The sequence below is a fragment of the Meriones unguiculatus genome, chromosome X (genome assembly GCF_030254825.1).
Source record: "Meriones unguiculatus strain TT.TT164.6M chromosome X, Bangor_MerUng_6.1, whole genome shotgun sequence".
Taxonomy (NCBI): domain Eukaryota; kingdom Metazoa; phylum Chordata; class Mammalia; order Rodentia; family Muridae; genus Meriones; species Meriones unguiculatus.
This window is the reverse complement of record NC_083369.1, coordinates 145325013-145349060: the sequence shown is the minus strand read 5'-3', so window position 1 is coordinate 145349060 and position 24048 is coordinate 145325013.

The following is a 24048-nucleotide window of genomic DNA, read 5'->3' as shown; positions in this document are numbered from 1 at the left end:
AATATGGAGTATTCATAGGTGTGTGGATTTATTTCTGGGTCTTCTATGCGGTTCCATTGATCCTCCTTTCTGTTTCTATGCCAATACCATGCAGTTTTTATTACTGTTGCCCTGTAGTACAGCTTGAGGGATTGTGGTATTTTTACACAATGGAATACTACTCAGCAATCAAAAAGAAGGAAATCATGAAATTTGCAGGCAAATGGTGGGATCTAGAAAAGATCATTCTGAGTGAAATATCCCAGAAGGAGAAAGACAAACACGGGATATACTCACTTATATAGACCTATAAGATATGATAAACATAATGAAATCTATACACCTAAAAAAGATAATCAATTGAGCGGACATGGGGTAAGATGATCAATCCTCATTTAGAAAGACAGATGGGATGTGCATTGAATGTATGACAGGAGTCTACTGAGCGCATCTGAAAGACTCTAACTAGCAGTGTTTTCAAAGCAAAGACTCATGACCAAACCTTTGGCAGAGTACAGGGAATCATAAGAAAGAAGGGGAGTTAGTCTGATAGGGAAAGGATAGGAGCTCCACAAGGACCAAATATATCTGGGCACAGGGTCTTTTCTGAGACTGACATTCAACCAAGGACCATGTATGGATATAACCTAGAACCTCCACTCAGATGTAGCCTGTGGTAGCTCAGTAACCAATTGGTTTCCCAAAGTGAGGGGAACAAGGACTATTTCTAATAGGAACTCAATGACTGGCTCTTTGGTCTCCCCACCCCCGAAGGGAGGAGCAGTCCTGTTAGGCCACAGAGGAGGGCTTTGCAGCCAGTCCTGAAGATACCTGATAAAACAGGATCAGATGAATGGGGAGGAGGTCTCCCCCATCAGTGGACTTGGAAAGGGGCACGGTGGAGATGAGGGAGGGAGGGAGGAACTGGGAGGGAATGAGGGATCGGGACATGGCTGGGATACAGAGTTAATAAAATGTAACTGATAAAAAAATAATAATAATAAAATAAAAAAATAAAATAAAATTATCACTAAAAAAAAGAATAAGTTGCTTTATTTTATGTAATAGAAAAGTAACTAAGGCACACTCTTTTTTTCTTCTTTTAAAAAATTTCTTACCAGGTCACAGAAGATGACAATGCAGCCATTCCTGATGTGATCTGATAGACTAAGATCAGAAGGAAGGAGAGGAGGACCTCCCTTATCAGTGGACTTGGGGAGGGGCATGTGTGCAGAAGGGGGAGGGAGGGTGGGACTGGGAGGGGAGGAGGAAAGGGCTTATGGGGGGATTCAAAGTGAATAAAGTGTCATTAATAAAATAAAAAAAATTCTCATAAGTATTTTGGTCACAAAAATAGCAAATACTGATTAATAAACATTTCCATGCCCTTTTGAGGCACAAGGCTTAAAACAATCATTTTTGTGTAGTGTGTTGCATGTGCTTTTAGATGACTGTAGAGGCCAGAAAGAGGGTACTGAATCTTTTGGAGTTTGAGTGATATACAGGTGCTTGTGAGCTATACAGTGTGTGTGCTTGGAAGCAAACTCGTTCTCAGCAAGAGCAGCCAACACTCTTAACTGTTGAGCTATCTCTCTAGACCCAACCCTGGACTTTTGCTGATTTCTCTTTTCAGAAGACCTACTGATGTAAGCATTATAGCATCTAGAATATCAGTATGCTCTTACAGACCGTGTTGGTAAATTCTTTAGTGAGAAGGAGGTATATCTGAACTTTGACCTAAGAACTCTAATGATTTGTGTAGTTTGATTTGTTTCAAAAAGGGAAACCCCATACACCCAAGAAAAGCATGCCTTTGTTCTTGACCTCTATTTTATCAAATAGAGATGTTAAATTTTTAACATCTCAATATTGACAGCTTAAATAAATGATCCCTCCTGTTGTAATTGAACAAATATATAGAAAGGTACTGAGGTTCATGCTTAAGGGACTGGTATCAGCACAAGATACCCCAAGAACATCTTTTCAGCACAAAGGAGATTTACTTACCCCAAGAAGGAAAAGGGCAGGAAAAAAGAGACAAAGACTGGAGATAGAAGAGGAAGGAGAAGGGGGAGAAAACAAGGGAGGAGGGAGGAGGTTATTTTTCTCAAGGAGGTTGAACAAAGGACTGCCTTTGAATAGAGAGGAGACAGACTGGCCCATAGGCAAATGACCTTGCTAGGCCACAGAAGAGGACATGGCAGCCAGTCCTGAAGATACCTGATAAACCAGGGTCAGATGAAAGGAGGGAGAGTGGGATTGGGAGGGAATGAGGTAGGGGGCTACAGCTGGGATACAACGTAAATAAACTGTAATTAATATAAAAAATAAAAATTTATAAAAAAATAAAGGTAAAAGAGGCAACCCTATATTAGGATGAATTATTTAATTTTGATTGTGCATGCTAATTATGGCCGCCAAAGGGAACTTTTCATTGCTGAACTTCAAAAACCTGTGGGTTGCAACCCATTTGGGAGTCGCTATCAGATATCCTGCATATCAGGTATTTACCTTAGATTCATATCAGTAGTGAAATTACAATTAAGAAGCAGCAACAAAAACAAATTTTTGGGTGCCGGTCACTACAACATGAGGAATTGTATTAAAGGGTCAGAGTACTAGGAAGTTTGAGAACCAGCTAGCAGACTAGGCAACTATCTCTGACAGTTTTATTGGAACATAATATAAAAGTAACTTTTATTTGCTCAATTTAATTATCATTGTCATCTCTGAGGTCTACTGCCTCTGTCTGCTAATCTAGTCCTAGTCATGGAAGCTTCTAGCCTCCATACACTCTAATCTAGGCATAGAATGTTTTCAGCCTCTGAGACTTGTTGCTGAATAATCTCACCCTTTCTAGTTATATCTGAACTCTGGGCTGGATGGTTCCACTCAGCTATTCTGGCTCAAAACTCTTCTTCAAGCTGATTGATTCAAAGTGGTTTCTCTTGGCTTCTGACTAAATCGCTCTGCTTGGGATCAAACTAACTCTAGCAATCTGTTCTAATTTTCTGGCTCCTTCACATTCTCTAGCTTGTTCTGTCTTCACTTGTGTTGAGCTTGTTCTTTTTTCATCATCTCTCTCTAAAACTTTCCTGGTAAAATCTGCCTCTGAATTTCAGGAGCTGGATTCAACTACACAGCACTGCTTCTCGATTCATTGACTCAACCGTACTGAGTGAACCTAACTCAGAGATCTGCACCCCTGTGTCTCCTTGGTTCTGGGATAAAATGCATTTACCACCACGCATGGATCTAAGCTTTTCTTTACCTGATACTTGCTCGATACTTTACCTGATACAGGCTGCTCTTGAACTCAGAGATCTGTTTGCCTCTATCTCCTGGGATTAAAGGCATGTCTGTATTCTAGCCAGAATATCCATGTTGCTGGATTAAAATTCCTTTACATCTCTCCCTTTTTGTTTAAGCTAATAGTCATATATAGTTTAACTATGACAACAGAAACAATTATCAATCCCATTCACTTAACAGTCCGAATGTCCTTATGAAGCTCAGTTGATGTGATGATCTTTCATAACTGTAGTCCTGATCATCTGTCCTTCAGCAAATGTCCATTTCAGCATCAAGAGTTTCAGTCTGCCAGTCTGACGAATGAGCAATTCTTCTTTAGCTGGTTTGCTAAGCTGTTTCCATCCAGGGGGATGTATTTTCTGTGTACTCTACATTGCTGTCTTTCTGCAATTTCTTCCTTGAGTCATGCCTTTCATGTGGAAGCTTCTCTTATTTGGATCAGATCTTTATCAATTTTTATGGGACTCATAGTCTTTCAAACCTGTGGAAATATAGGAAAAACCTCTTCCCCAATGTAACAAATTCCTTGACTTCTATTCTGATGTTAAAACATCTTTAATTATACAGGTTGATCTAATTCAGCAGTTTTTTTCTACAATCCAGTGTCTTTCAGCAGCAGTTCTTGCCTCTTTGGCATTCAAACCTTTAAAATTAATAAGTCATGATTCAGTCTTTTTTTTGGGGGGGGTTATTCCACTTTACTGTTTATTAATGTACAATATGATCTCTATGACTCTACACATAAACTAGACATTTAGGCTCTTGTATTCCATATCCCAGCCCACAGCAGTGAGCCATGCTTCATGTCAGCAAGTTTGGCTACTGACCCATTGTCAATAGGTTGTTGTTGTTGGTTATTAATATTTACCATTGATTTATCTTTTATTTAAGCAGTGGTTATTCCTAAACCTGCTCTATTACCCAAATCACCACACAGAGACTAGGATTATTTTAATCAACCTAGAGCACAATGCTGGGCAGTAGTTACTCCATCCTAAACCTTCAAACCCACATAGTTTCTTACCATTCAGATTTCACCCATTATACTTGCTTTTAGTCATATCTTAGAACTGGTTCATCTCTCCATGTGGTTCTAATCTAAGCTCTCTCCTGCAGACCTCTGACCTCTGCTCTTCTCTTTTTCCTGTCCCTCACTTCCTTCCCTCCCCCTAGACCAGGATGTCTCACCCTATTCTCTCCATTGCTTAGCACTGGGGCTGATTGTATAATTGACAAGTACAGAGAACAAATGTTGGCATGTTTACATAAACTTGAGACAGGTGATGCTTAGAATAAGCATCACAATGCAATGTCTAGATTGAAACCAGAGAGTGCGATAGAGAGATCAGCATTTGAATGAACAAGGGCACATTCCAGAAGAACATTATACCAACATTCCCCCCTTTAAGTCCAATAAAAGGCTCCTTTTCTTTCAATACAATAATAATAATAAAATTTATGAAAACTATTAAGCAAGATTTACATGTCCAATGTCCAATCCATGTGCATTTGGCAACTTAGGAGAAAGTATTTGATTATGTATCCTATCTTGATAAATTTGGAGTTCTATACCTAAGTTAAGTTTTATCCTTATTCATATTACCTACATGAAGACATTTTCTCAAATTCTAAACAACTTAAGCTTAATTGTGGAACTATAACTATTTGGTCTTCAACCCCATTGGCGACTTGAGAAGGAATAAAATTAGTTATTAGAGTAAAGAGGAAGTGCATGTTGCATGTTAGCTTCCAAAAAAAAAAAAATGACAGAGACAGTTTGCTGCCTGAACAGTCACCTATAACTCTCTATAACATTGGAGCATAATCTTCATCCTTCTGGCTCAGAATATTTGACAGATATGTATGTGAACCAGGAATTATTTAGGACTTGCTTACCCTGTCTTGGCAGAGTTCACAGTCGAATTGTCCTGTGTTTAAGCTTGCCACATTTGAAGCCATCTCTATATGGAGGTTCTTCGATGCTTATCATCTTCTTTGAGGTAGGCTGGGTGCTGCCAGGAGATGACCTGTCTCATTGTCAAAGAATCTTTAAAATAATAAAGACATTTTAAAATCCCATATTCTGTAGGTCTCTGAAGTTATTGAATACCACTTATCTTTATGTAATTGATCTGTCTACAAAATCACCTCTATCTGTTAAACCTAGGATGTATACACCTGTGATAAATTAGACTAGTGTATGACATGACCATGAGTTGATTAGCTAACAATTAACTATTACCTAATACCCTAAACAGTTTGTAATAGCTGTTTAAAAGTATTAGAAGTATCCTTGAATTTGTATCAATATGCTAAAATTTACCAATACATTAAAATAGACTTATTTTTGCATCAATATACAAAATCCTATACAAGAGTTAAAAATAACTTTATTTGAGAATAACAAATAAAACCTTGAATAGATTCAATAATCTACTTTTTGTCTTATTATTCCTATAAGATATATATGTATTCCCCTTTCTTTCTTTTTAACCGCTTTTCTCTTTATCTAAGAAAGAAGGATAGAGAAAAGAAAAAGGGAAAGAAAGAAATTCCTGAGTCTAACCTTGTTTTCTCTCTGAATTGGACCATTAATAATTTATAACTATCTCCCGATGACAATAAACATTCATAGCCACAGAAAACACCCCAAAACCTACCCAATCCCCCTTAAAGGAAATTGGGCATTGTTCTCCTGAATTTCTTCTGACTGACATTTTGGACAAGTAGAAATCTTGTTAGAGAGCCCAAAAAGAATTGGGAAAAATCGTTAATTAAGCAAGCATTAACATTTGTGTTCCAGTATTTGAAATGTTGAGAAATTTTAGGCTTAATAGAAGTCTTGTTTGGAACAGTCTAAAATCCTGGATCTAAGTTCTCTTGGGAGCAGGCTTTGATGAGAAACAGCAATTGAAGCAGTTGAGGCAGGAACAAGCAGAATGCTGGAACGTGCAAGATGCTAGAACAAGTATGTTAATGTCTCAGCACGCTGGAGGATGATTTTTGTCAGGTTTGATCCAGCATCTCTGGTGTTCAGTCCTTTTGTTCTGCAAACATATAACTTCTCACAAGCATTATACAGTTCTAAAATTATAAATGTATGAGATGTGCAGGATGAAACTAAACTGTAAGCGAATTTTATCAATGCCAATTAAAAAAACGGCATAATAGATTTTGAGGATATAGTAGCCAAGGATTTATTGGGCATTTATTGTTGGAGTTCTGGCTACAGACATTTTTTATGTTTCAGTCAGTTTCAGAGTTGTTCCCATATAAAGGGATCTGCAATATAAGTTACCATTATTATTGAAAATACATCATTATCATGTTGAAATCAAAGCAGGTTGTATAGATCAAAAACATTTTTATGGGGGGCTTTTGGGTGCCTGTTGCATTAGGCCAGTCTGTTACCTATCTCCTGAAAGAAGGACCCCTGTCAGTGAGACAAGCTGGTTGCCGTGAGCAATAGAAAGGCATGTATTAAGTAAACTTTTTATAAACTCCTTTTAATACAGAATTTAAGCATACCCTAAGCAACTTGTACCTGTTTAGAGGTTTAGGTCTAGGTTTTTATATATGTTGTAGCTATTTCTGTCCTATCCCCTTTTTATATAGAATGGGCAGTTATGCCTTTACAGCCAAACTTTATATAAACTTCTTTTCCCTTTAGTATTTAAGCATACCCTAGGCATCTTGTACCTGGATTTTTACATTTGTTGTGGCTCTTTTGTGGCTTGCCCCTTTTTTATACAGAATGGGGAGTTATGCCTTTAGAGCCAAACTTTATATATATAAACTCCCGTTTACCTTTAGCATTTAAGTATACACTAGGCATCTTGTACCTGGGTTTTTACATTTGTTTTGGCTTTCTTTGGCTTGCCCCCTGTTTGATATGGGATGAACAGTTTCATCTTTTAAACATAAGAAGTATAATTTTTGAGTTTTTTTAGGACTTAACTAGGTTGGAGTGTTCTTTGCAACCTGTCAGCCTCTTGTGTCTTTTTTTGCATCAGGCATGACCAACATGGCAGTGTGACATCTAAATTTAGTCAGCATTTAAAAGTTTTTTGACATAGGAGGCATGCAGTTTGCATGTTTGTCTCCCAGCCTAATTTTGAGTCATTACATTGACCAACAGAACATATTTCTTAAGCCAAAATATCCTTTTGTACCAGTTCTGTGGAAGTACCAGTTTTTGGGATAGGCTGACCTCTTTAAAGGATTGTGACACCATCTTTCCTTACATAAACCTATTATTAATGTGAATCCAACCTTCAGATCAGTAAGGATGTAAGAGCTATTATTAAGAAAAAAAGAACTTACATGGTAACCTTAAGGAAATTTTTGTCATTTTGAATTTTAGACTATCCCTGCAAGTAGTTGAACAGCAGGAGTTGCCATCTTGGATTTTATTATGTAAATTAGGCTGATCTGGAACTCAGAGATCTGCCTGTTTCTTTTTGCTTTGTGTTGGGATTAAAAGCATGTGCCTTCACCAACTTGTTCAAATATTTTTTTTTCTCAAATCAGTATCGTAACTCAAAGCCTTTAAATGGAAATCAAGCAAAGAGACAAGAAAATTTTAAGTTTTGGGTCAGTTGTGCCAATTTAGGTTGTAACAAGCAAAGCCCAGTTGGTTATTTTTTGGAATTTAGTTGTTGTTATAGTGAATTGCGAGACCTTACCGGAAAGAGATGACAAGTATCTTGCAGCCAGAGAGCTTTGAATTTTAGCCACGATTAATCTAATTTTTGTTAAGAAGAGTGCCCTTTCTATTGTTTGTAACTTAGTATTCCATTCGTTGGCTTTTCTGCCATTTCCCCTTGAGCTTTCTTGGAGAAGGCATGGAGAAGAGCCATCACCATTAAACACATTGCAACCAGACCCATGACTATGATAAACAAAAGAAAGCTAAAAGGGATTAAAACATCCTCTGCCATGATATATATATTTTATTTTAGATTCAGTTTTAGGCCAAGCTCTGTCTAGAGGTTTGTCTGCCTCCAGTTTCTTTCTTTCCAGCCATGGCTGCTGTTGTTGCTCTGAGCCAGCCACAGTATAAGGAAGCCATGCTTCTGTACCCTTCCTGTTAGACTGTAGGAGCAGCCAGTTTTCTTGTTAAGTCTGCCCACAGGAGGCTGTCTTTTGCTCCTGGGCCTGGCCTGTTTAAGGGTCTCTCTTAAAGAGACAGTAATTGACCTGGGAGTTTTTAGGTTTTAAGTTTGGGTTGTATCACTGGGGGCTTATTACCCCCACCAAATTATGATAAACTGATTTAAAGGGTGTGGATACTTGGATTAGTTGAGCATCATTTGTTGTTGGTTATTAATATTTACTATTGATTTATCTTTTATTTAAGCAGTGGTTACTCCTAAACCTGCTCTATTACCCAAATCACCACACAGAGACTAGGATTATTTTAATCAACCTAGAACTCAATGCTGGGCAATAGTTATTCCATCCTAAACCTCCAAGCCCACATAGTTCCTTACCATTCAGATTTCACCCATTATACTTGTTTTAGTCACATCTTAGAACCGGTTCATCTCTCTGTGTGGTTCTAAGCTCTCTCCTGTAGACCTCTGACCTCTGCTCTTCTCTTTTTCCTGTCCCTCACTTCCTTCCCTCCCCCTAGACCAGGATGTCTCACCCTATTCTCTCCATTGCTTAGCACTGGGGCTGGTTGTTTAATTGACAAGTACAGAGAACAAATGTTGGCATGTTTACACAAACTTGAGACAGGTGATGCTTAGAATAAGCATCACAATGCAATGTCTAGATTGAAACCAGAGAGTGCGGCAGAGAGATCAGCATTTGAATGAACAAGGGCACATTCCATAAGAATATTATATCAACAGGTTGTCTATCATGATCCTCCAATTTCATTATTCACTAGATGTTCACAATTAAGCATTTCCTGTTCTCTTATATCCTGTCTATTATCTCTCACACCTTTGTGTTGGTAAACAGCAACAAATCAAGTAATCCAATTAAAAAATTGGGTACAGAACTAAACAGAATTCTCAATAGAGGAATATCGAATGGCAGAGAAACACTTAAAGAAATGCTCAACATCCTTATTCATCAGGGAAATGCAAATCAAAACGACCCTGTGATTTCACCTTACATGCATCAGAATGGCTAAGATGAAGAACTCAAGCGAAAAACACATGCTGGAGAGGATGTGGGGAAAGGGGAACCCTCCTTCATGCTGGTGTAACCTTGTACAACCACTTTGGAAATCAATCTGGCTCTTTCTCTGAAAATTAGGAATAGTGCTACCTCAAGATCCAGCTATACATTCCTAGGTATATATCCAAAATACGCTCAAGTATACATCAAGGATATTTGCTCAAACATGTTTGTAGAAGCCTTATTTGTAACAGCCAGAAGCTGGAAGAATCCAGATGCCCCTCAATGGAGGAATGGATACAGAAATTGTGGTACATTTACACAATGGAATACCACTCAGCAATTAAAAACAAGGGAATCATGAAATTTGCAGGCAAATGATGGGAACTAGAAAAGATCATCCTGAGTGAGTTATCGCAGAAACAGAAAAAGGCATACATGGTATATATTCACTTATAAGTTGATATTAGACATATAATATGGGATAAACATATTAAAATCTGTATATCTAAAGAAGTTAACCAAGAAGGAGAAACCTGGGTAAGATAATCAGTCTTCACTCAGAAAGGCACATAGGACAGGCATCAGAAGAGGGAGAAACAGAATAAGACAAGAGTTTACCAAAGAGGGCATTTGAAAGACTCTACCCAGGGAAGTATCAAGCAGGTGATCAGACTTATAGCCAAACTCTGGGCAGAATTTCTGCAGGGAATCTTATGAAAGACACAGGAGATAGAAAGATTTGCAATGTCAGGAGCTCCACAAGGAGAGCAACAGAACCAAAAAATCTGGATGCAGTGGTCTTTTCTGAGACTGATACTCTAACCAAGAACCATGTATGGATATAACCTAGAACTCCTGTTCAGATGTAGCCCATGGCAGCTCAGTGTCCAAGTGGGTTCTCTAGTAATGGGAACGGGGTCTCTCTCTGACATGAACTCAGTGGCTGGCTCTTTAATCACCTCCTCCTGATGGGGATGTAGCCTTACCAGGCCACAGAAGAAGACAATGCATCCACTCCTGATGAGTCCTGATAGATTAGGGTCAGATGGAAGGGGAGGAGGACCTCCCCTATCAGTGGACTTTGGGAGTGGCATGAGAAGAGAAGATGGAGGGAAGGTGGGATTGGGCGGGGAAGAGGGATGTGGTTATAGCTGGGATACAAACTGAATAAACTGTGATCAATAACAAAATAAATTTTAAAAATTCATATAGCATGTCTGAGATGGGTATTTTCATTTAATTCTAGTGTTTTGTTATGAGTATGGAGGCAATGCTGAGTTTCAGATCAAATGCTACAGAACCATGTCATATTATTTTTCTCATTTAACACTTCTTTCCATGCTTACTTTTGGACAACCAAGGTCTTGAATTTTCATGTTGTTGTATAATCAGTATCCTAACTTGATATTGTATTCTGTCTGGTCATTTTTTATTGGTTATGTGCAAGTATGGATCATAGAGATGGCAATAATGATGAATATGAAGTGACAAACAATAGTATGTTTCTTGGTATAGCCACATGTCTGAATATGTGAGGTCTTCCAATATTGTGTTGGGCATATAAGGAATGAATTAGTGAGCCAAATATGGGTCATTTGAGTAACTGTACGTTGAAAATAGTAGCAAGATTGTATAAAAGATGGTAGCTGCATTTGGGCATCTCTCAGTTGTACAGATTCATGTGTCTTCTTAGACCTTGCTGTCTTTCATTTTTGTGTGCGGAGGAACTAAAACTTGTCCTTTTGCATGTGCCAAGTACAGTCTACTACTGAGCTGTATTTCCTGCCTTCTCTTTATTTTTACTTTTTACTCTGAGACATGGTCCCATTAAATTTCCTAGTCTGCCCTGAGCCTTGCTCTGTAGCCCAGGCTAGTCTTAAATTTGTAATTATGCCTTAACCTCTGGAGTATAGGCCTCCACTAGCAGGCCTTTCCTGTCTCTATGACTTGCATACTTTTCTGTTATTCATCTTGTTGCTTTGATTGTTATCTCTATGAGCTGACTTTCTCCTCCCATCCTAGGTATTTTAAAAGCATGTCTTTAAATTTCTCAGGAGACAACTTCCTGAACAGAACACCAACAGCACAGGCTCTAAGAGCAACAATCAATAAATGGGACCTCATGAAACTGAAAAGCTTCTGTAAAGCAAAGGACACCATCATCAAAACAAAACGACTGCCTACAGATTGGGAAAGAATCTTCACCAACCCTTTATCTGACAGAGGACTAATATCCAGTATATACAAAGAACTAAAGAAGCTGAAAAGCAGCAAACCAAGTAATCCAATTAAAAAATGGAGAACAGAGCTAAACAGAGAATTCTCGACAGAGGAATATCGAATGGCAGAAAAACACTTAAAGAGATGCTCATCCTCATTAGCCATCAGGGAAATGCAAATCAAAACGACCCTGAGATTTCACCTTACACCCATCAGAATGGCCAAGATGAAAAACTCAAGCGACAACACATGCTGGAGAGGTTGTGGAGAAAGGGGAACCCTCCTCCACTGCTGGTGGGAATGTAAACTGGTACAACCACTCTGGAAAGCTATCTGGCGCTTTCTAAGACAATTAGGAATAGTGCTTCCCCAAGACCCAGCTATACGACTCCTAGGTATATACCCAAAGTTTGTTCAAGTACACAAAAGGGATACTTGCTCAACCATGTTTATAGCAGCTTTATTTGTAATAGCCAGAACCTGGAAACAACCCAGATGTCCATCAACGGAGGAATGGGTACAGAAATTGTGGTATTTTTACACAATGGAATACTACTCAGCAATCAAAAAGGAGGAAATCATGAAATTTGCAGGCAAATGGTGGGATCTAGAAAAGATCATTCTGAGTGAAATATCCCAGAAGGAGAAAGACAAACATGGAATATACTCACTTATATAGACCTATAAGATATGATAAACATAATGAAATCTATACACCTAAAAAAGATAATCAATTGAGCGGACATGGGGCAAGATGATCAATCTTCGTTTAGAAAGATAGATGGCATGTGCATTGAACGTATGACAGGAGTCTACTGAGCGCATCTGAAAGACTCTAACTAGCAGTGTTTTCAAAGCAAAGACTCATGACCAAACCTTTGGCAGAGTACAGGGAATCATAAGAAAGAAGGGGAGTTAGTCTGATGGGGAAAGGATAGGAGCTCCACAAGGACCAAATATATCTGGGCACAGGGTCTTTTCTGAGACTGACATTCAACCAAGGACCATGTATGGATATAACCTAGAACCTCTGCTCAGATGTAGCCTGTGGTAGCTCAGTAACCAATTGGTTTCCCAAAGTGAGGGGAACAAGGACTATTTCTAACAGGAACTCTATGACTGGCTCTTTGGCCTCCCCACCCCCGAAGGGAGGAGCAGTCCTGTTAGGCCACAGAGGAGGGCTTTGCAGCCAGTCCTGAAGATACCTGATAAAACAGGATCAGATGAATGGGGAGGAGGTCCCCCCTATCAGTGGACTTGGAAAGGGGCACGGTGGAGATGAGGGAGGGAGGGAGGGACTGGGAGGGAATGAGGGATCAGGACACAGCTGGGATACAGAGTTAATAAAATGTAACTGATAAAAAAATAAATAAATAAATTTCTTTTTATTTTAGGTCTCTGTTTTGTCAAATTCTACCACTGTGAAGATACATTTCCCAATCTGTATTTCCTCTCTTGACACCCTTTGGATTTCTAGCTACTCCCTGTTATGTATCCTCATGTTCACTTTTCTGTTATGTCCAATTCTAGGTGGGTATTCTAGGGCTGGTATTAGGCAGCTATGAAGTTTTCATGTCACCTTACACAGTTCTCTTCCTTCATATAGTTAGAGCTTGCTCAGCATCTTGTTTAGCTCCAAAAAAGAGATACTAGAGCAAGAGGGTAAAACTGTAAAAAGGGTGCTTGCCCACTTGCTCAGGTTAAACTTGTTTTGTTTAGGAAGCAAAGTATGATTGCTGATTTATAACTATTTGTCACCTGGGTAGCTTTTTATTAATCACAAAACAGCTTAGAATTCTAAATCGGTTTGGCAATTAGAGCATTATTGGAGCTCTGTTCTCTCCACTAGATAACTTCATATATCCAGGAAAGAGAAACTTTAAAAATAATCACATGACAATGCTAGCCTTCTTGTAGGTACTTGTGTGCTTTCTGTCACTTTGTATTTCTAGTAAGTTATTTTTGTGGACATGTAAATGTTAGACCACTTTAGAGCTAGTGTGAGCTCAGTTCCAAGCTGTCTGTAGGGGATAAAACAGGTGATGGAGCACTGGCAAAAATGGGCAGTGGGTACATGTCCTGCTGCGTCACATACCCCACTCCCAGCCATCCCAATGGATGAAGTAGTAGGATAACAGTATTAAACCAAATCTTGTTTTAGTGTAATTCAGTGTAAAAGCTTAGCACTTCCACTAGATGGTGGCAAAAAGCTACATGTCTTTTCACTGTGACTGGAGTGTTTATGACAGACCTGCATTTCCTACAACTAGAGGAATCGTTCTGGGAAAAGTGTAAATTATATCTGAAATATTGGTTTCTTTGAAGAGAATAAAACACTAGGCTCAAATCTAGGAAAGAGAGTGCTTGTGAAAGTTGTCGCTAAAATTGTCTGCTCAAATGGCAAGCAAGTACCAGTCACAGGCCTGAACGAAAGCATTATTTGAGTGGGCAACAGCTTATCTGTTTGAAATGTTCGGTTGTTCTAGTACCTTCTTTCAGGAGAACCCAATGCCCTTTTGGTTGCCTCTTCCAGAAAAGGGGCCAATAAAAGTCCAGGTAGCAATAGTGCTGAAAAAGCCCCATGCACACATTATTTGGCACAAGTGTTTGTACAGAGAAATCAACAGAGTGCTCATATTGTTACCATGCAACTTTAAGCAACAAATAAAGTCAGTTACTAGTATAAAGACTGAAAGCCCTTACTATTATGTTCGTGGGATCAGGTTAGGTTACTTAGGAATCCTTGAATCTCGCCCAGAAAGGGCTCCATATGGGACTAAGAGATAAAGCTTGCTATTCTATGATACATTTTTTTTCTCTGAGCTACATTGAGCTCAGAGTAGCTCAAATTGGCTCCTAGTCCTTCAGATAAATACTAGACTATCACACTAGCTTCCACAAATAATCATGAAGTGGAGTCTCCATCCTGAAGATACTTACCACTGACCATTATGAATATGGTCAATCACCCATATTCATAATGCAAAACTCAGGCTCAGAGGTCGGAGAGATGTTTCAATGTCTAAAGGCATTGGCTGCAAGCTGGGCATGATGGCATACAGCTTTAATTGCAGCACTTGGGAAGCAGAGGCATGTGGATTTCTGTGAGTTCAGGGCTGGCCTGATCTACAGAGAAAGTTCCAGGACATCCAAGGTTACATAGAGAAACCTTGTCTCAAAAAGTCTAAGATAAAATAAAATAAAATAAAATAAAATAAAATAAAATAAAATAAGACACTGGCTGCTCTTCTGGAAGACCCAGGTTCAACTCCTAGTACCCACATGGCAAATTAATAGCAATCTGTAATTCCAATCTCAGAGGATCTGGCACTCATTTCTGGCTTCTGCAGATGTTTTGTACATGCAGTGCAGAGACATACAACACCAATATTTATAACATTAAAAAAATAAATCAAGGGAGGAGCAGTCCTATTAGGTCACAGAGGAGGGCTTTGCAGCCAGTCCTGAAGATACCTGATGAAACAGGATCAGATGAATGGGGAGGAGGTCCTCCCCTATCAGTGGACTTGCAAAGGGGCAGGGAGAAACTGAGGGAGGGAGGGACTGGGAGGGAATGAGGGAGCGGGACAAGGTTGGGATAAAGAGTTAGTAAAATGTAACTGATAAGAATAAAATAAAATTCAAAAAAAAATCTTAAAAACAAAACAAAGCAACCACTTCAGTCTCAAAGGGGGGAATTCCAATCTAGGACATACCTCAGCACTGCATGAGGAGCTTAAAAAGACTTTCACATGAATAGGGTCAATATTATTGATGACTGAACTGATCTTTAAGTCCACATGTATGTTTCTTTGGTTTCATTCATAGCTTAGAGAAATACAAGTTATGGAGGTTAAGAGCACAGGTATTATTAGTTGTACTAGTTTCTCAGGATTCTCTAGGGCAGTGTTTCTCAACCTTCCTAATGCTGAGACCTTTAATATAATTTCTCATGTTGTGGTGATCCCCAACCATAAAATTATTTTTGTTGTTACTTCATAACTGTAATTTTGCTACTGTTATGAATGATAATGCAAATTTCAGTGTTTTCCAATGGTCTTTGGTGACCTCTGTGAAAGGTCAACTTCAAACTCCCATGGGGCTCATGACCCACAGGTTGAGGACCACTGCTCTAGAGGACTAGTACTGATGGAATGAATCTATATTAAAAGGAGCTATTAAAGTAACATGCATGCTGTGGTAAGGCTAATCAAACAATAATTGTCTCCCAGTGGAAAGGCTAAGTATCCAACAGTTGTTCAGTTCACAAGGATGGATGTCTCAGCTGGTCTTTGGTTTTTGTTAGAGGTTCCAGGAAAGAAATGCATCAATTGCAGGGTAGATGTGCTTGTCAGAGAGAATGAGGAAAAACATGCAAAATTCAAAAGCTTCCTTCTTTCATGTTTTTCCTTCTTTCATTTCCACAGCCTCCAGAGGTATGGACAAAATTCACGGTAGTTCTTCTGATCTCAAATGACCCAGATTTAGTTTCGTTTTTCCATCCTCAAACAGTCCAATTACAAAAAATCCCACACAATTGTGTCCAGATGCTTGAGTTTTAGTTGATTCCAGATGTAGTCAAGTTGACAACAGTTATCCATCACACTAAATTACTCATATGTTGAGGTAAAAATAAGCTCTAAGGTCTCTCGGTAAGCCCCAAGCCTTGGCTATACTGGCCCCATTCTGCATAGTTACATTATTGTTTCATCCATGGCACTTGCATACCTGGAACAGACATTTGGATTCCCTTAACCCAAATGCACAGTGGACTTTACAAAACAATGGGCATGAAAGTCTCCCTTAAGTATGTCACTGACTCCAGGGGATTGAGGTCTGAAGTAGTAGAAGTCATTTTCACTTAAGAACCAGGTCTCATCTGTGGAGCAGGTCATTTTGGATATAGTAGTCCAGGGCTGATCTCTATGGCTTTGTTTTTGGTGTTAGGGACTAAATCTAGGGCTTTACATATAAAAGGCAAGTGCTCTACCAGAGATAAATCCTCAGTCTTGATCCCCATCTTTTGCCTCACTTGACTCAAACACACTGTGCAAAGATCTAAATACTAGATTATTGTTGGGATACAAGATGACATGTCTGGCTGATGATGCATCATTTGTGGGGACATTCAGACAGGCAGGAATTAGAATGAGCAATGCTGGCCAAAGCAGATCCCTGACCTTATAAAGGTTGTAATGTAGTAGGAGAAAAACGTTATTAGAAATGGTTTGTGTGGATCTGGGGAGATAGCTTAGTGGTTAAGTGCATGTATCAGCTTTCCAGAGGATCTGGGTTCCATTCCCCACACCCACGTCAGGCAGCTCATAACTGCTTGCAATTCCAACTCCTCTGGCCTCTACATACACACACACACACACACACACACACACACACACACACACACAGCATACATTCACAAAGACACAAATATATGTATAATTAAAATAAATCTAAAAAACAAGAAAGAACTGACTTCTGTTAGTGTGGAAGGAATCTATTAATTTTCTATTTTTTTGTGGTATTTATCATATATGTATAATTTTTATTAATATGCAATTTAAAGAATAGCACTTATTTGCCCTATAGGTCAATTGAGAAAAAGAATTTGCTAATACATTTGATGCTTTGTGTCTTCCCTGAATTTTGGTAAAATCTACCTTTGCTCTTTATTATTATTATTATTATATTATTTCTAAATGATATAGTGATCAATTTTGTGTGCTTTTTCTGTGTCTATTATGTTTGGTGTTCAATTGATGTATTTAATCTGAAGATTTATTATTTTAATAAAATTTTGAAAAATTGAAAAGAGGGTGTTCTGGTGTGGGTGTAGTGTCATCATAGCACTTGGAAAGCTGAGACAAGAAGATTATTGTACATTTCAAAGCCAGCTTGTCTTTTGCAGTGAATTACAAGTCAGCCTAGACTACTGAGTGAGACTCTGTTTCAAAACCAGACAAAACCAAACCAAACTTGAGCTCTGGACTGGTGCTATACTCACTGGTCTAGTATGTGCAACTTTGCTGGTATAATCTCCACTATTGCAGTAAAATCAGAAATGAAGCAAACAAACAAAGAAACAAACAAACAAATAAAAACTCTTGCTCCTTTTAGCTTTCTAATCTTGTGAAATATATTTGACTTCTCAGAGACTCAAAATATATCTACAATTGGAAGAATAATACCTTTGAGGTGTTACAAAATTGATAAAATGATAGAATAAATGTGATACCTTGACAAGTGTGGGCTGAATTTATGGGTTTATTTTTAATGGAGCATGGTGCATCTAGTATTTTGTGACTTCTAAACCTAGAATAGAAATGAAGATAGTTTCTCTGTGGCTTTTACTAGGATTAGTCATTCCAGAACACATCATCTCTGAAGTCATGAAGACATTCTGGCAGGTTCCAGAGAGCCTCCTGAGGAAGGAGTCTGAAGTTTTCCTGAACGTACCGGCATGAACAGTCAATTCAGATGGCTACATCCTTGGTTGATGAGTTGATTCCACCCACGTGCAATACCACATACCAATCTAGCTGCTTCTGAATGAATTATCAACTCAAGCTGTTTCGTAAGTACTTGATAGAGGTTTAGTTTTAAGTTCTCTTTTAAACGTTTTATTAGCCTATATGAATCACATAGAACATTGGACACGACTGTGTCATTTTCATACATTTATGTAACACGTTTTGACCATACCTGTCTGGTTTGGTTTTAGGTCAGCTTGACACAAACTAGAGTCAGTTTGGAAGAGGGAACGTCACCTGAGAAAATGCCTGTATTAGATTGGCCTGCAGGCAAGTCTGTTGTGGTTTTATTTGATTAATGATTGATGTGGGAGGTCCCAGACCACTGTGGGTGGTGCTAGCCATGGGCAGTAGGACTTATATAAGAAAACAGGCTGTGCAAGCCATGAGGAGCAGGCCTATAAACACTTTTCTAACACGGCCTCTGCTTCAGGTTCCTGCTCCCAGGCTCCTGCTTTGAATTCCTACCCCGACTTCCCTCAGTGATGGGGTGTGGCTTGAAAGTTGTAAGCTTTTTTCTTTTCCTTAGTTGCTTTTGATCAGAACCCTAATGAAGACAGTACTTAACCCTGTTCCTCTTTCTTATTGCCTGTTGCCATGCCTCCCATCATAATGGTAATGTACTTTTATCTCTCTGGAATTATAATCTCAGATAAAACCTTTCTATAAGTTGTCTTGGTCTTGATGTTTAGTACAGTAATAGAAAAGTAATAGAATGACCTCATTCAGTACAATTTTCCCAGTTCGTTTATTTAACTACAAACTTTATTTTTCTCTACACGTCAGTAATATTGTATATATAAACCACGTTTTCATTATCTATTCATCAGTTTATTGACATCTAGACTGATTCTATCTCATAACTGTTATGAATAGGGTATCAGTGAACATGGATGCAAAAGCATTTCAATAGTACAATATAAAGTCTTTCGGGTATACATCTAGGATACAGCTGGATCACATGACCAACTTTTCTAGTATTTTTGAGAAACCATCAGACTAATTTACAGAGCAGCTTACTATTTTAAACTCCTACCAGCAGTGTGGTGAGATAGCTAGCTGGCAAAGATTCTTTCCCAATCTGTGGGCTACCTCTTCATTGACCATTTTCTTTGTTGTACAGAAGCTTTTTAGTTTCATGAGATCTGATCGGTCAATTGTTTGGTTGATATCCCAAGGAGAGCTGCCTTTTTCTGGGGAGAGTGGGAGGACTGGGATGGGCATTCTGGGGGAGAGAGGAGGTGATGGAGGAACTAGAAGGAGCGTAGTGAGGAGAAGCTGAGTTTCAGTTACATTGTGTAAGAGAAGAATAAATAAAAAGAAAAACCTGAGGTGAACTAAATTCTCATGAAACAGTCAGCTTTATTGAGAACATAAGACAATTTACCCTCTGAGGGTTAAGAAGTAACCCCAGTAAAGTATTCAATCACAAAACAAATCTCATGTGACAAAACATGTTTTTCCATAAAGGCATATTATATAAACAAATAAGAGTATATAGCTATGATGAACAATCTGGAGTGAACTCACTCCTATTTACTACATCTTGGGTGGGGGAGGATGAAAGCACATTCCAAGAACAACCCATCCTATGGAGTAACAGAAAGTACATGACTCTTGTCTTGTTTACTTTGAGTTTTCTCACAATGTCTCAGAAATCTCTTCACACAGATTCATTCCTGGACCGTGTTCCAATAGTCAATTTTTGGTCTTATTTCTTGAGTTACTAGATTGCTTTTTCCAATGTTCTTATCTTTGCTTATAAGTTGAAGTACACTTTTTTTTTTTTTTTGTCTGTCAGTTTTAGGGTATCTGTTCTTATGCTGAGATCCTTGATCCATTTGAGTTGCATTGGGTGCAAAATGAGCGGTAAGGGCCCATTTTTATTTTCTGCATGTTAAAATTCATGTTTTCCTGTACCGTTTGTTGAAGACAGTTTCTTTTCAATGCATATTTTTGGCATCTTTGTTGATAATTAGGTAGCGGTGGTTGTGTGGATTTACATCTAGGTCATTTATTCCATTTATTCTATTCATTTGTTCAGTGTGTATATTTTTTGTGTGTGCTGTTTATATTACTATGGCTTCAAGGTATAATGTGAAATTAGGTATGGTAATACCTCTTGCAGTATTCTTTAAATGTAGCATTGCTTTGGCTATCCTTGGTGTTTTGTGCTTCCGTATATATGTTGATATTTTTTCTTTGTAAGTGGGGTTTGTTTGTGAGTGGGGTTGCACTGAATATGTAGATTTGGTTTGGTAATAATTCAGTTTTCACAATATTAATCCTGCTAATCAATGAACACAGGAGATCTTTTTGTCTTTTGTTGTTTTTCCCAATTTATTTTTTCAGTGTCTTAAAGTTAGACACCAATGAACTTCAGAAAATCATAAGGATGCATTTTGAAAACATTTATTTCATTGAATTGGAAAACCTAAAAGAAATGGATGAATTCCCTGATTTATACAATATAACAAAACAGATATAACTTAAACAGATTCATAACCAGCCATAAGACTGAAGCAGCCTGCTAGCTTTAAAAATCTCAAAAAAAAAAAAAAAAATCAGGACCAGATGGATGCACTGAAGAATTCTACCAGAACTTTGAAGAAGAACCAACACAAATACTAATCTTTTTATGAAGCTGGTATTATGATACCCAAACCATATAAAGACAGAAATAAAGAAAATTACAAACTGAGATCTCAGATGAACATTGACATAAACATTCTCATTAAAATACCAGCCAGCTGAATTCAAGATAACATCAAAAAGGCCATTCATCCTGCCCAAGTTTGTCTTATTCCAGAAATTTGAAGATGGTTCAATATACACAAATCAATAAGTGTTGTTCATCACATAATCAATAGACACTAAAACAGAGATCACATGCTCATCTCATTAGATTCAGAAAAGAGCTTTTGGCAAAATCCAATATCCCTTTATGATGAAAACCACAAAGAGCCTAGGAATGCAGAGAACATATCCTTTAAACAATATATTTATTGTTTCTTTGATAATGTCATGCATTATATTTTGATCAAGTCTGTACCATCTTCCAACTCCTCCTAGATTCACCCCTTATCCCATAACCACCCAACTTTGTGTCTTCACTAAAAAGAAATTAAGTTCAATTTCTACTGCTTTTATGTTTTTGTGGTTTATGGGATTCCATGGGAAAACATTCAACTTACCAAGAGGCATACCCTAAGTAAAACTAATTCCACCTCTTTCAGCAACTATCAGTTACCAACAACAGTTCAACAGTTAGTGGTAGGGATTAATGACCACCTCCCTCCTCCATCCTGGAATTTTGTCTGGCTTCGGTTTGCACAGGTGTGGCTATTGTCATATCTGTGAGTTCATATGTACAACTGCCTTTCGAGCAAGGAAACATATCTTAACACAATAAAGGTTATATATAACAAACCTATACCCAACATTTTGATCAATGGAGAAAAACTAAAGATATTTCTACTAAGATAGGGAAGAAAATGAAACTTTTTACTCTCTCTAGCCCTGTTTAATATAGTGGTTGAAGTTTTAGCTAAAGGAACAAGGCAGGAGGAGGAAATAAAAGGGATACAAATGCAAAGTCAAAGTGTTTCTATTTTTAGATGGTATGATTATTTTTTAGAGACTTGAAAGACTCTACAAAACCTTTTAGAGCTGATAAATACCTTAGGGAAAGTGTCAGGCTAAGAAATCCACACACAGAAATCAGTAGCCTTCTTTTCTTTGAAAGTTATTTTTTATTTTTTTACTTATCACACTCACTAGATCATAAGACAATATTTAATATAAATATATTATCTATAAATAAATAAATAGAAATGAATCATCTGAAATGAATGAAAATTACTTATGTTCCAGAAAATACTTTACCTTATCATGTATAGCTCCTTTTCCACTTTTTTTTGGGGGGGGTTATTTTAATAATTACTGAGCTACAAAGTTACAAGTTAGAATTATGGCTATCTCTTTTGCCACTGATATTTATTACCTGTGTAATCTTACATATATTACTTGTTCATTTTATTCTTTAGGCAACTCTAATATCTATCATTCCTATCTAATTTGAATGTATGAAATATAATTATAATGAGAGCAATCTATACATGGGACACAACAATATCAGATGAAGATCACTGGAACTTTATTTAACTTTGTTGTTCCTTTTCTTGATGTCTTTTTTTTTCTTTTCAGTTCTGTAACTTAATTATGAGATGTTTCAAATGTTTTCTGACTGTCCCTTATTTAATTTCATGTTCATATCCAGCAGGGAGTCATAAGTTCCTAAAAGTACTTTTTGGAACAAATAAGAAAAGAGAATTTTGTTTCCCAGCTGTAGCCCCCTTCCTCATTCCCTCCCAATCCTGCCCTCCTTCCCTCATGTCCTCCCATGCCCTTCTCCAAGTCTACTGATAGGGGAGGTCCTCCTCCCCTTCTATCTGACCCTAGCCTATCAGGTCTCATCAGGACTGGCTGCATTGTCTTCCTCTGTGGCCTGGTAAGACTGCTCTCCTTTCAGGGAGAGGTGATCAAAGAACCAGCCACTAAGTTCATGTCAGAGACAGTCCCTATTCCCCTTACTAGGGAACACACTTGGATACTGAACTGCCATTGACTACATCTGTGAAGGGGTTCTAGGTTATTTCCACACATGGTTCTTGGTTGGAGTATCAGTCTCATAAAAGACCCCTGTGCCCAGATATTTTGGTTCTGTTGTTCTCCTTGTGGAACTCCTGTCCCCTCCAGGTCTTTCTATCTCCTTCTTCTTTCATAAGATTTCCTGCACTCTGCCCAAAGTTTAGTTATAAACCTCAGCATCTGCTTTGATACACTTCTGGGTAGAGTCTTTTAGAGACCCTCTGTGGTAGGCTCCTGTCCTGTTCCCTGTTTCCTCCCTCTTCCAATATCCATCCCATTTGACTTTCTGAATGATGATTGATCATCTTACCCAGGGTCCTCCTTCTTGCTTAGCTTCTTTAGGTGTACAGATTTTAGTATGATTATCCTATATTATATGTCTAATATCCACTTATATGTGAGTATATACCATGTACTGAGATACAAAATGAATAAACTGTAATTAATATAAAAAATTAAAAAAACAAACAAAAAAATGAACAGCACCTGGAGGGACACCATTGAGAACCAACTAGGTGAGAGACAGTCAAGGGATCTGCTGCGCATGGATCTAGGGTCGGAAGAGTACTAGTGCAGAGTCACCCAGACAAACAGTGCACACAGCTACACTCCCCAACCTGTCCATCACCTCCGCAACTGGACCCTAGTGCAGGAGCTCAGCGTGCTTACATGTGAAGGCAGTTTAATAAAACAGCATTTTCTTGTCTATGTGTGATGAGAGAGAGAGAGGACATAACTGAAAGTACTTAGCTTTGAAAATATTGAGGATACATTATGTTACATCCTCAGGAGAGAGAAAATGTAACAAATGTGAGTGAGTGTTTCATAAAAACCATGGTTAAAATTAATGTAGGGGGACCTTTTCTTTCTACTTCCAGCCCTTACCTTGATTGTGACCCCCAAAGCTTCTAAAGACAAAACAGAAAGTCACCCTGCTGGTTAAATCGGCCATTGCCTACCATTAATTGACTGTAAGGCAGTTAGTTGCTCTCTAGGCTTTTGTTTCTGAATAAACTAACCAAATTAGTGAGTAACCAGGTAATACATGATTTCTCAGTTATTTGACTTATTTCCACAGACATTAGTTCATTTTAAAGAAGATGAGAGAAGTTAAGTTTTTCAAGTGACTTAAAACTGGACGAAGAAAGCACACCCAGGATCAACTATTTCAAAGTTGAGAGATTTTCCTCACTTCTTGTCCAAGTCAAGGAAGAGAAAAACACTT